Source organism: Lolium rigidum, chromosome 6 (assembly GCF_022539505.1).
Source record: "Lolium rigidum isolate FL_2022 chromosome 6, APGP_CSIRO_Lrig_0.1, whole genome shotgun sequence".
Lineage (NCBI taxonomy): Eukaryota > Viridiplantae > Streptophyta > Magnoliopsida > Poales > Poaceae > Lolium > Lolium rigidum.
The window spans coordinates 319,066,633-319,079,940 of NC_061513.1; positions in this window are offsets into that span (position 1 = coordinate 319,066,633).

Genomic DNA, 13,308 nt, shown 5'->3' on the forward strand with positions numbered 1-13,308 from the left:
AGGTTATGATTGTAATCTCTTGTAGATTATGGAGTTAACTATTACTATGATAGTATTGATGTGATCTATTCCCCCTTTCATAGCTTAAAGGTGACAAGTGTGTATGCTATGTTAGTACTCGGTCTAAATTGCAACGGTCTATTATGCTCTAGAGGTTACTTAAATATGAACACCGAATGTTGTGGCGCTTGTTAACTCCGGCTTGAGGGAGCTCTTGTAGCCCTACACAATGAATGGTGTTTGTTATCCAACAAAAGAGTGTATGTAGCACAAAGGAAGAGAAGTTATTTATTTATGTGATCATTGTTGATAGTGTCCACTAGTGAAAGTAGGATCCCTAGGCCTTGTTTCCGAATAGAAAAGTTACACCACAGAGAATTGCCTCCCACGCCAGCAAGCTATTTTCTGGCACCGTTTCCAACAAGTTCTGCTACATGTTTACTTGCTGCCATATTTATTTCAGATTGTTATTACCACTCATATGCATCCATATCACTTGTATTTCACTATCTCTTCGCCGAACTAGTGCACCTATACATCTGACAAGTGTATTAGGTGTGTTGGGGACACAAGAGACTTCTTGTATCTTAATTGCAGGGTTGCTTGAGAGGGATATCTCTGACCTCTACCTCCCCGAGTTCGATAAACCTTGGGTGATTAACTTAAGGGAAACTTGCTGCTGTTCTACAAACCTCTCGCTCTTGGAGGCCCAACACTCGTCTACGGGAATAGAAGCGTGCGTAGACATCAAGCTATTTTCTGGCGCCGTTGCCGGGGAGGTAAGGTAAAAGGTATTCACATCCTCCGACTACTAAGCTATTTCCTAGCACTGTTGCCGGTGTGTGAGTGCTCGAAGGTATTTCCTTTAGATCCTGCAATTATATCTTTTCATTTCTTGTTTTCACTAGTTAGGCTTAATGGAAAACAACAACAAAATGAGAGATCTTTATGAACTTTATCTTGAATTAGGACATGATGTGTTTGAAGAGAGAATTAAAAAACCCATGGAACTTTATATGCATGCTAATGGGAATGTTATTAGTATGAATGCTTTGAACACCATTGTTGCTAATGCTATGGAAAATTCTAAGCTTGGGGAAGCTGGTTTTGATGAGCATGATATTTTTAGTCCCCCAAGTTTTGAGGAGAAAATTTTCTTTGATGATACTTTACCTCCTATTTATGATGATTATAATGATGGTGGTATTTTGGTGCCACCTACTATGGAGGATAAAGGTTATTATGATTATACCATGCCTGCAATTTATGATGATTACAATGATGGTTATGGTAGTTTTACTCCCACTATTACTAATAAAATTGATTATGCTTATGTGGAGAGTAATAATTTTATGCATGTAGCTCATGATAAGAATGTTTCATGTGATAGTTATATTGTTGAGTTTGTTCATGATGCTACTGAAAGTTATTATGAGAGAGGGAAACATGGTTATATGCATCTTAATAATATTAAGTTTCCCCACTTTATGTTGAGAATCTTGAAGTTGCGCTTGTATTGCCTTCTTATGCTTGTTGCATTATGCTTACATGACTTGTTTATTTACAAGATTCTTTTTCATAGGAAGTGGGTTAGGCTTAAATGTGTTTTGAATTTGCTTCTTGATGCTCTCTTTTGCTTCCATTCTTAATTCTTGCGTGAGCATCATTAAAATTACTGAGCCCATCTTAATGACTATAAAGAAAGCACTTCTTGGGAGATAACCCATGTTTTTATTTTGCTACTGTTTTGTTGCATCTTGGAAGTTGTTACTACTATAGCAACCTCTCCTTATCTTTATTTTATTGCATTGTTATGCCAAGTAAAGTCTTTGATAGTAAGGTTGATACTAGATTTGGATTACTGCGCAGAAACAGATTTCTTACTGTCACGAAATTGAGCAGCCCCGTCTGTAGGTAACTCATAAAAATCTGCCAATTTACGTGCGTGATCCTCAGATATGTACGCAACTTTCATTAAATTTGAGCTTTTTCATCTGAGCAAGTTAAGTGCCCCAGAAAAATTCGTCTTTACGGACTGTTCTATTTTGACAGATTCTGCCTTTTATTTCGCATTGCCTTTTTTGCTATGTTGAATGGATTTCTTTGTTCCATTAACTTCCAGTAGCTTTGGGCAATGTCCAGAAGTGTTAAGAATGATTGTGTTACCTCTGAACATGTGAATTTTTGATTATTCACTAACCCTCTAATGAGTTTGTTTCGAGTTTGGTGTGGAGGAAGTTTTCAAGGGTCAAGAGAGGAGGATGATATACTATGATCAAGAAGAGTGAAAAGTCTAAGCTTGGGGATGCCCCCATGGTTCATCCCTGCATATTTCAAGAAGACTCAAGCATCTAAGCTTGGGGATGCCCAAGGCATCCCCTTCTTCATCAACAACTTATCAGGTCACTTCTAGTGAAACTATATTTTTATTCTTCCACATCTTATGTGCTTTACTTGGAGCGTCTGTGTGTTTTCATTTTTGTTTTTGTTTGAATAAAATCGGATCCTAGCATTCTTTATTTGGGAGAGAGACACGCTCTGCTGTTTCATATGAACACATATGTTCTTAGCTCTATCTTTCATGTTCATGGCGGAGTTGAAAACCGCTTCGTTAATTGCTATTTGGTTGGAAACAGGAAATGCTTCATGTGGTAATTGGTATATGGTCTTGAATAATTTGATACTTGGGAATTGTTTTGAGCTCTCTTAGATCATGTTTAAGCTCTTGCATCACGTACTTTGCACCTATTAATGAAGAACTACATAGAGCTTGTTAAAATTTGGTTTGCATGATTGGTCTCTCTAAGTCTAGATATTTTTTGATTAAGGTGTTTGAACAACAAGGAAGACAGTGTAGAGTCTAATAATGCTTGCAATATGTTCTTATGTAAGTTTTGCTGTACCGGTTTATACTTGTGTTTGCTTCAAACAACCTTGCTAGCCTAAGCCTTGTATTGAGAGGGATTACTTCTCATGCATCCAAATCCTTGAGCCAAAAACTATGCCATTTGTGTCCACCATACCTACCTACTACATGGTATTTCTCTGCCATTCCAAAGTACATTACTTGAGTGCTACCTTTAAAATTCTATTCTTTGTCTCTGCAATATATAGCTCATGGGAAAATAGCCTTAAAAACTATTGTGGTAAAGAATATGTAGCTTATGTATCTTATTTCTTATAAGTTGCTTGTTGAACGATAACCATGTTTCTGGGAACGCCATCAACTTTTACACCTTTGTTGAATATCATGTGAGTTGCTATGCATGTTCGTCTTGTCTGAAGTAAGGGCGATTTTCATGATCAAATGGTTTGAGTATGCATATTGTTAGAGAAGAACATTGGGCCGCTAACTAAAGCCATGAATCATGGTGGAAGTTTCAGTTTGGACACAAATCCTCAATCTGTTATGAGAATATTATCTGTTGTTGAATGCTTAAGCATTAAAAGAGGAGTCCATTATCTGTTTTCTATGTTGTCCCTGGTATGGATGTCTAAGTTGAGAATAATCAAAAGCGAGAAATCCAATGCGAACTTTCTCCTTAGACCTCCGTACGGGCGGCATAGAGGTACCCCTTTGTGACACTTGGTTGAAACATATGTTATGCAATGATAATCCGTGTTAATCCAAGCTAATTAGGACAAGGTGCGAGCACTATTGGTATTCTATGAATGAGGCTTGCAACTTATAGGATGTCTTATACATAACACATATGATTTATTACTACCGTTGACAAAATTGTTTCTATGTTTTCAAAATGAAAAGCTCTAGCACAAAAATAGTACTCCATGCTTCCCTCTGCGAAGGGCCATTCTTCTGCTTTATGTTGAGTCAGTTTACCTACTTCCTTCCATCTTAGAAGCAAACACTTGTGTCAACTGTGCATTGACTCTTACATACTTACTTATTTGCATTCATCATATTACTTTGTGCTGACAATTATCATTGAGATATGCATGTTGAAAGTTGAAAGCAACTGCTGAACCTTAAATCTTTCTCTGTGTTGCTTCAATGCGTTTACTTTGAATTTATTGCTTTATGAGTTAACTCTTATTCAAGACTTTTTGATGCTTGTCTTGAAAGTACTATTCATGAAAAGTTTTGCTATATGTTATCTATTTGTTAGCAAACTATAGATCATTGCCTTGAGTCACTGCATTCATCTCATATGCTTTACAATAGTATGATCAAGATTATGTAAGTAGCATGTCACTACAGAAATTATTCTTTTTATCGTTTACCTACTCGAGGGCGAGCAGGAACTAAGCTTGGGCATGCTTGATACGTCTCCAACGTATCTATAATTTCTTATGTTCCATGCTAGTTTTATGACAATACCTACATGTTTTGTTCACACTTCATAATGATTTTATGCATTTTCCGGAACTAACCCATTAACAAGATGCCGAAGTGCCAGTTCCTGTTTTCTGCTGTTTTTGGTTTCAGAAATCCTACAAAGGAAATATTCTCGGAATTGGACGAAATCAACGCCCAGTATCTTATTTTTCCCGAAAGCTTCCAGAGCACCGAAGAGGGGCCAGAGGGGAGCCAGGGGGGCCCCACTCCACAAGGCGGCGCGGCCAAAGGGGGGGCGCCCCCCTATGGTGTGGCTCCACCAGGACTCCTCCGAGGCTGCCCTTCCGCCCATATAAAGCCTTGATACGTCCATTTTGCATCACTATTTTATATCATAATTTACTGTTATTCATTGATATATTTCATATTTAGAGATGATACTTATGTTATTTCATCTATTTTGCATGTTTCATGATTATTGGAGGATCATTCACCGGAGTCAGGATTCTGCTGGAAAAAGCACCGTCAGAATGCAATATTTCTGGAGATCAACAATTGACGGAAATTACACCGAAGATCTTATTTTTCCAGAAGACGAAGCCAGCCAAAAGGAGGGACCGAGGAGGGCCGCCATGGGCCCCCCCATAGGCCGGCGCGGGCCCTGGCCTGGCCGCGCCGCCTTGTGGGGAGGGGGCCCACAGCCCCCTTCGGCCGCCTCTCCTTCGCGTACTTCTTCGCCCCGAAAACCTAAGCTCCAGAGAATAATCGCGAAGAGACACAGCCCGCCTCGCGGGACGGAAAACACCAGAGAGAAAAGAGGTCTCCGGCAGGCTGAAATCCGCCGGGGAAATTCCCTCCCGGAGGGGGAAATCGACGCCATCGTCACCGTCATCGAGCTGGACTTCATTGGGATCATCATCTCCACCATCGACACCGCCATCTCCACCGCTGCACCTCGTCACCGCTGTAACATCTAGGGTTGGATTTTGATTGTTTGATAGGGGAAACTCTCCCGGTATTGATTACTCCTTGTTATTGATGCTATTGAGTGAAACCATTGAACCAAGGTTTATGTTCAGATTGTTATTCATTATCATATCACCTCTGATCATGTTCCATATGATGTCTCGTGAGTAGTTCGTTTAGTTCTTGAGGACATGGGTGAAGTCTAAATGTTAGTAGTGAACTTTGTTGATTAATATTCAATGATTTGATATTTAAGTTGTGGTGTTATTCTTCTAGTGGTGTCATGTGAACGTCGACTACATGATACTTCACCTTTATGGGCCTAGGGGAATACATCTTGTATTCGTTTGCTAATTGTGGGGTTGCCGGAGTGACAACGAACCTCGAACCCCGTTGGTATATCGATGCAGGAGGGATAGCAGGATCTCAGAGTTTAAGGCTGTGGTTAGATTTATCTTAATTACTTTGTTGTATTTGCGGACGCTTGCAAGGGGTATAATCACAAGTATGTATTAGTCCTAGGAAGGGCGGTGCATTAGCATAGGTTCACCCACACAACACTTATCAAAACAATGAAGATTAATCAGCTATATGAAGCGAAAGCACTAGACTAAATTTCCGTGTGTCCTCAAGAACGTTTGGTCAGCATAAGTAAACAAACCGGCTTGTCCTTTGTGCTAAAAAGGATTGGGCCACTCGCTGCAACTATTACTCTCGCATTTTATTTACTTGTACTTTATTTATCTGCTATATCAAAACCCCCCCTGAATACTTGTCTGTGAGCATTTACAGTGAATCCTTCATCGAAACAGCTTGTCAACACCTTCTGCTCCTCGTTGGGTTCGACACTCTTATTTATCGAAAGTACTACGATACACCCCCTATACTTGTGGGTCATCAAGCCTCCGTCGCGAAAACCCTAAAGGAATAAGCCACGGGACGAGAAAAGTTACGCAGCCGCCGCCATCGCGAAGCCAAGTTCGGGGGACAGAAGTCTCTGTTCCGGCACGCCGCCGGGACTGGGAATTGCCCCCGGAAGGCATCTCCATCAACATCACCGCCATCTTCATCGCCGCTGCTGTCTCCCATGATGAGGAGGGAGTAGTTCTCCATCGAGGCTAAGGGCTCTACCGGTAGATATGTGGTTAATCTCTCTCTCATGTACCCCAATACAATGATCTCATGAATTGCCTTGCATAATTGAGATCCATATGATGAGCTTTGTATCACTATTAATCTATGTGCTACTCTAGTGATGTTATTAAAGTAGTCTATTCCTCCTTCATGATGTAAAGGTGACGGTGTGTGCATCATGTAGTTCTTGGCGTAGGTTATGATTGTAATCTCTTGTAGATTATGGAGTTAACTATTACTATGATAGTATTGATGTGATCTATTCCCCTTTCATAGCTTAAAGGTGACAGTGTGTATGCTATGTTAGTACTCGGTCTAAATTGCAACGGTCTATTATGCTCTAGAGGTTACTTAAATATGAACACCGAATGTTGTGGCGCTTGTTAACTCCGGCTTGAGGGAGCTCTTGTAGCCCTACACAATGAATGATGTTTGTTATCCAACAAAAGAGTGTATGTAGCACAAAGGAAGAGAAGTTATTTATTTATGTGATCATTGTTGAGAGTGTCCACTAGTGAAAGTAGGATCCCTAGGCCTTGTTTCCGAATAGAAAAGTTACACCACAGAGAATTGCCTCCCACGCTGACAAGCTATTTTCTGGCACCGTTTCCAACAAGTTCTGCTACATGTTTACTTGCTGCCATATTTATTTCAGATTGTTATTACCACTCATATTCATCCATATCACTTGTATTTCACTATCTCTTCGCCGAACTAGTGCACCTATACATCTGACAAGTGTATTAGGTGTGTTGGGGACACAAGAGACTTCTTGTATCTTAATTGCAGGGTTGCTTGAGAGGGATATCTCTCGACCTCTACCTCCCCGAGTTCGATAAACCTTGGGTGATTCACTTAAGGGAAACTTGTTGCTGTTCTACAAACCTCTGCTCTTGGAGGCCCAACACTGTCTACAGGAATAGAAGCGTGCGTAGACATCAGGGTCGCAACTGACCTTGGTGGCCCAGTTGCAAGTTGAGCTGCAACTACGAGAGAAATGCTTCGAAATCCGTGCTAACCCTAAATTTCTATTTTTTTCCAATTGCAAGTGGGGTTGCAACTGCCATGTGTTGCCAAGTTGCAAGTGGAGTTGCAACTGAGAGATAAAAAATTTGGAATCCATGCTAACCCTGAATTTCTCTTTGTCCCAGTTGCAAGTGTGGTCGAAACTGACGTTGGTTGCCTAACTGCAAGTGCAGCTGGAACTGAGAGGAATCCTCTGAAAACCATGCTAACCCTGAAATTTTATTTTTTCGCGGTTGCAAGTGGGATCGCAACTGACTTTGTTGCCCAATTGCAAGTGGAGATGCAACCGAGAGAGAAATGCTCCAAAATTCATGCTAACCCTGAATTCCTACTTTTATCCAAGTAGCAAGTGGGGTCGCGACTTTGTTGTCCAGTTGCAAGTGGAGTTGCAACTAAGAGGGAAATTCTTCAGAATCCATGCTAACCCTAAATTTATATTTTTGTCCCAGTTGCAAATGCGGTTGCAACTGGCCTTCGTTGCCTAGTTGCAAGTGGAGTTGTAACTGAGAGAGAAATACTTTGGAATCCGTGCTAAGAATGAATTTCTCTTTATCGCAGTTGGAAGCGGGGTTGCAACTTACGTTTATTACCTAGTTGTACGTGGAGTTGCAACTAAAAGAGAAATACTCTGAAATCCGTGCTAATCGTGCAATTCAATTTTGTCACATATTTAAGTGAGTTTACAATTGCCTTTGTTGCCCAGTTGCAATTGGAGTTGCACCTGAGAGGAACATGCTCCAAAATTTATACTCTCCCCGAAATTTCTACTTTTATCCCAACTGCAAGTGGGGTTGCAACTGACATTTGTTACCCAGTTGCAGGTGGAGCTGCAAGTGAGAGAAAATGCTTAGAAATCTGTGCTAATCCAAAATTTCTATTTTTTATGCTAGTTGTAAATGAGGTAGCAGCTGATAAAGAAGTGCTTTGTAATCTGTGCTAAATCCTAGTTTCATCCTACTTGCAAATAAAGTTGTTGAAGAGAGACCTTGTTTTATTTGTCAGTTATAACTTTTTTTCATGAAGTCTTGTTGGAAAGCAAGCACGTTTGACCAAATCAATCCATTTTTAATGATTTTTATTTTCTATGGTTGACCTTATTTATGTTTGCATGTACAAGATAATGATGTGTTTGTTGTGACATGCTCATCAACATGTGCACGTGCAAAGTTTCATTCGTTCATTTCTCGACCGGGAGCATCAGCAAGCGGTCCAGAAACTAGAGGCCCAACAAATCAAACAAAGCCCAACAAATACAACAACAAATCAAACAAAGCCCAACAAATACAACAACAAATCCAAGAAGAGCAAAACCAGGTTCAATTCTGACCCACATAATTTACTGACATCATTCTACTAAGACTTAGCTTAGTTCTCAGTAAACTGAGCTCTAGAGAGACCCAAAACAAAAAGGACATGGCGACTTAATAACTTGCATACCAACGAAAGAAGGCACCTAATTCGCTCGATCGCTCCCTAAACCCACCTTTTCCGTGCGGCTAGCGAGCTTGCAAATAATATTAGTTTTTTTAATCCACGTATACGCTCATCAATTGGTTGTAAATCAAACAAATGAAACCAATAATTTGGCATATTGTACCGCTATTGCTGCAAGTCCCACCACAACATTGCAAGGGTTGGGCATCAGGTTTGGTACGACGATCGGCAACACGAACACCTCTGCAATGTCGATCTTCAGCAATAGCAACGACACTCCATTCTTCACCAGCAACAGCACAAACACCAACGGTAAGCTTGGAATATTGCCTTCGAAAGCTTGAGCCTGCAAGCTTGGCGATAGAGCCCACGTTCAAGGCCACGTTCAATGTGGTTCATATTGACGAGAAGTGGTTCTTTCGCATAAAAGAATCAGAAAGTTTATCTGCCATGGCAAGACCAAGATATGATAGAGATGGCAATTGCACCTTTTATGGAAAGATTGGAGTTTGGCCAGATGTTGAGTGGGTACAAGCACAAAAAAGAAGCAAAAATAGGTATGCTCTTGAGTGTGACTTATGAGATGATTTGGCAATTTTCTTGTAAGATACATCACTACTCCAATGCATTGTCTTTTAAGTATTGTATTTACATTTAATAATTCTTAAGACATGCATGCATGTAATTGGGTTAGGGTTCTATTTTATCTAAAATTGCCAACTAGAATGAATTCTTGCGTGGAGCTGCAGTTAAAGATGAAAGAGAAGAGAACCGTATCTTGAACAGGATACGGCTATTGGTAGCAGACCCGAGGCAGATTTAATGTGATGCGGATCGATTGTGCATACCCCCTTCCTTTCCGACGTTCCACTCATCTAAACTACTGGGGGTCATAACACAAGAATTCCACGAATCGATCTTGGGGCACACGGTAGTTATTATATTAGATATATCATGTTGATACGAAGCATTGGAGGTGTTGTATCTGTGCACCTATTTAATACAGTTAGATACATGTATAGATATAACCCATTAGACTGCTCATAGTGAGGTAACATATGTGGTAACATCACACATCTCAAGGTATTTTGGTGACATGTCATGACAATAATTGAAAAAGTGAGTGAGGTGGTAAGTAGCTATGTTACCATAACATCACACATTCCAAGGCAATATGAGTCTACAATGCATGAGACCACATCTAAATTACTACCCACTATAAAGGTAGTAACTTAGAGTAGTAACATGACATATGTTACTAGTTTAAGTTACTTCCCACTATGAACAGCCTTAGGAACGTCATTAGTTAAGATACAACACCACTATTTCTTCTCATTAACTATAGTACCATATATGCATTTTGCCTATAATACCATGCTAAGATACACCCATTGTGAAAATTCTAATACTAGCTACTATGGAAATACTAACATAAATTTTGTAACATGTGTACGTGTGCTCCCTCCGGCCCAAAATATGTTGCATACCAGCTTTGGTTAAAGTCAAATTTTGTAAAGTTTAATTATCTATATTAATACAAATATAAACATGCACAACAAAAGAATAATATTTTTAGAATTGTTATAAAATATATTTTCATTTTATATGCATTTTTCATGATAAATCTTTGTATTATTATCTATATTTTATTGTTAAAATTTGTATAATTTAATTCGAACGGAAAATTATGTGCAACATAGAATGGGCAGGAAGGAGTACTTCTCACCACTATGACTAGCCTAGGAAACCATGACTGTGAAATGCCTCAATGAGCTTTCTGACCCCCAAACCTGTTGTCAAATTGTATTGAAAGCTAGTTTCGATTAAATCTATTTTTGTTGCGCCAAAAATGCTTGTATCCTGATATTTCAAGCTATTCAAAGTGCGTTCGAAAATTGATAAATTCGTCACAATTCGATGAAAGTTGTTTCAACTATTTCCGAAATTACATCAAGAACCGTGTGCGACGATGCATTGGCGCCAAAAGAATACAAGACGCGCACTTGTTCCAAGGAGACACCATGCGTCGACAAGCAGTGGGGGAGGGTCGATGTGTCAGCAGCATTCCAGACCAGCTGATGACATTTATCAAGCACGCCAGTTTCCAACAAAAAATCATTGCGGCACTCGCATCGACCAATGGTGAGGCCAGTTCTTTTTGGCTGGGGCTTGTACAGAAACAGCTTAGGGCATGGCCAATGCATAGCCCTAAGGGTGTTGCCTCACAGCTTTATTTTGGTTCGGGTGGTCCAAATTAGATTCGGATAAGGAGGCAGCCTCTTCATCAGGAGGCAGCCTCTTCAGCCATAAAGTGAAAACTGAGTGAAAATGTGAGAGAGAAAGAGAATAACCAAATTAGCTTTTGAGAGAAAGACATATTAATGGGACCATAATATGACATGCATATGTCAAAAGTTTTATCCAAACCTAGTTGGACAGCTACCTCCATTGCTCATGCCCTTAAGGTCAGCTGCCTCAGAAAAACTGCGGTGAAAATAAGCTTTGCAAAAACAACGGTCCAGTTCTTTTGGCTTCTAAAGTCTAAGCTTATTGTTGGAGTTACGTGATTAAAATCCTAAAATACCCCGGACATAAAACTATGTTCCAACTGATTGAATGTATTTTGAAACTGAAAAGCATACTACAAATTAATCTGGAGAATTTCAGTTGATCAAATTGTCATTTTCTAACATCAGCCACGTCATCTCACGGTCTCTGCAAGCACGCACATCTGAGAACAGTACCAACACAATCCATCGATGTGTGAAAACAAATCTATTTGGCTGGTTGCATCGGAGCTCAGCCGCGACCTGGCCATGGATTTCAGAGTTGGGCGGAGGACCTGGCCGTGGAACCTAGCGACCTGCAACGGCGGACCAGGCAGCCCGCGACCACGTGCCTGAGCTCCGCGACCTGCAATGGCGGATGGGCAGCCGTCGACCAGGCACGTGAGCTCCGTGACCTGCAACGGCGGACAGGGCGACCTGCTCGGAGCCGAGGGCTACGAGGCGAGGATACGTCGACCTGTGTTGTGCGGCGACCGGCAGGACGCGGCGGCAGTGCGTATGCGAGGACTGGTTGGAGGGAGACGGGCGACCAGAGGCGAGTGGGCGGGCTAGAGGAGGGCTCGTAGGTGAGGTAGGCGGAGGTGGCTCCGATTTTCTGCGCGGCCGTCGACCGGCGGCGGCGGTGGTGGAGGGCTGTGACCTGTGAACCCAATCTCGTCCAACAAAACGTTCCAGTTAGAGAGAGAGAAGATACACGATGGGTGGAGTGGCATTTTTGTTGTGATTCCGTTTCAGTTGCGGGCTATGTTTGGAATGACACATTTCACATAAAAGTAGAAGCTCGGGAAGCCACGGGAAGCGGCCCTCGGGTGGCTTGTTCTAACTACACAGAAAGGAGCGGTGGCTGAAAAACTAAGCTTAGCTTAAATATTCAGTTCTTTTTAGCTTAGGCTTAATTTTACAGTTAAGCCGCTTGAGAAGCTGAAAAGAACTGGGCACGCCTCTTCGTTTCACATCGCTTTGATATGGAGTAAAGTCTGTAACAAACCTTGAAGTTGTAGTCGCTGTCGGAATCAAACCCTGGACTGTCAATCCCGGGAATCACCACCCTAAACTCTCAAATCCCGGTTTATCCTTGCTTGAAGGTCGTTTGCAGCCAAAAATCGATGACATGGCAGTGTCAACTCTGGGATTGTTGACTGGGTCGTTAAGTGGTGTCCACGTAAGATGGGTTGTCGTCGTCTTAACCAGGCTTGCATCGAATCTAAGGGGAACAAAATTAGGGTCCGTGGCTAGACAGTGAGAGAGGAAAGCAGGCGAAGTGAGCTTGCCGGCAGTGGCGGCTGCGGAGGTGGTTCCGGCATAGGCGGCGGCGGCGCTAAGCGATAGAGAGCTTGTCGTGCTCCTCCGGTGCATCCTCGTCGAGCGGCCGTGGTGGCTTTTCCAGGCGCTCGCCGGTGCCGTATTTCATGGCGTACAAGGCGGCGAAGCTCTGCAGATGCGGAAGAAGGCACCACAATGTAATTCATGGAGTGCCTGAACCAGGGAGGACGTACTATGCTTGTGCGTTAGTGCAATGGTGATGTACTTCATCTGCTTTGTGTTCTCTGTCAAACGTATTTTTCCCTCGATTGACTGTAACTGGACAGACGGGAGGATGCAATGTGGAAGCTGCTGGGTGAAGTTGAAGATTAAACTGAACCGCGTCAGAATGCCCACACTATTGCTGCACTGAGACAAGATTTATCTTTGAAGAATTCTCAAATGGAAGCAGTTAGGGGGAAAAAAAGCAATGTAAGGTAGTTGTGGGTTTGATGTTAAGGTAGTTGTGGCAATGTAATGTGAGATTGCAATGTAATTCCTGCAATATGCAACTGAATAAAGCTAGAATTTTCTTTGACTGTTGGCAACACTTGCCTGTATTTTCATTATTTAAAAAATGCA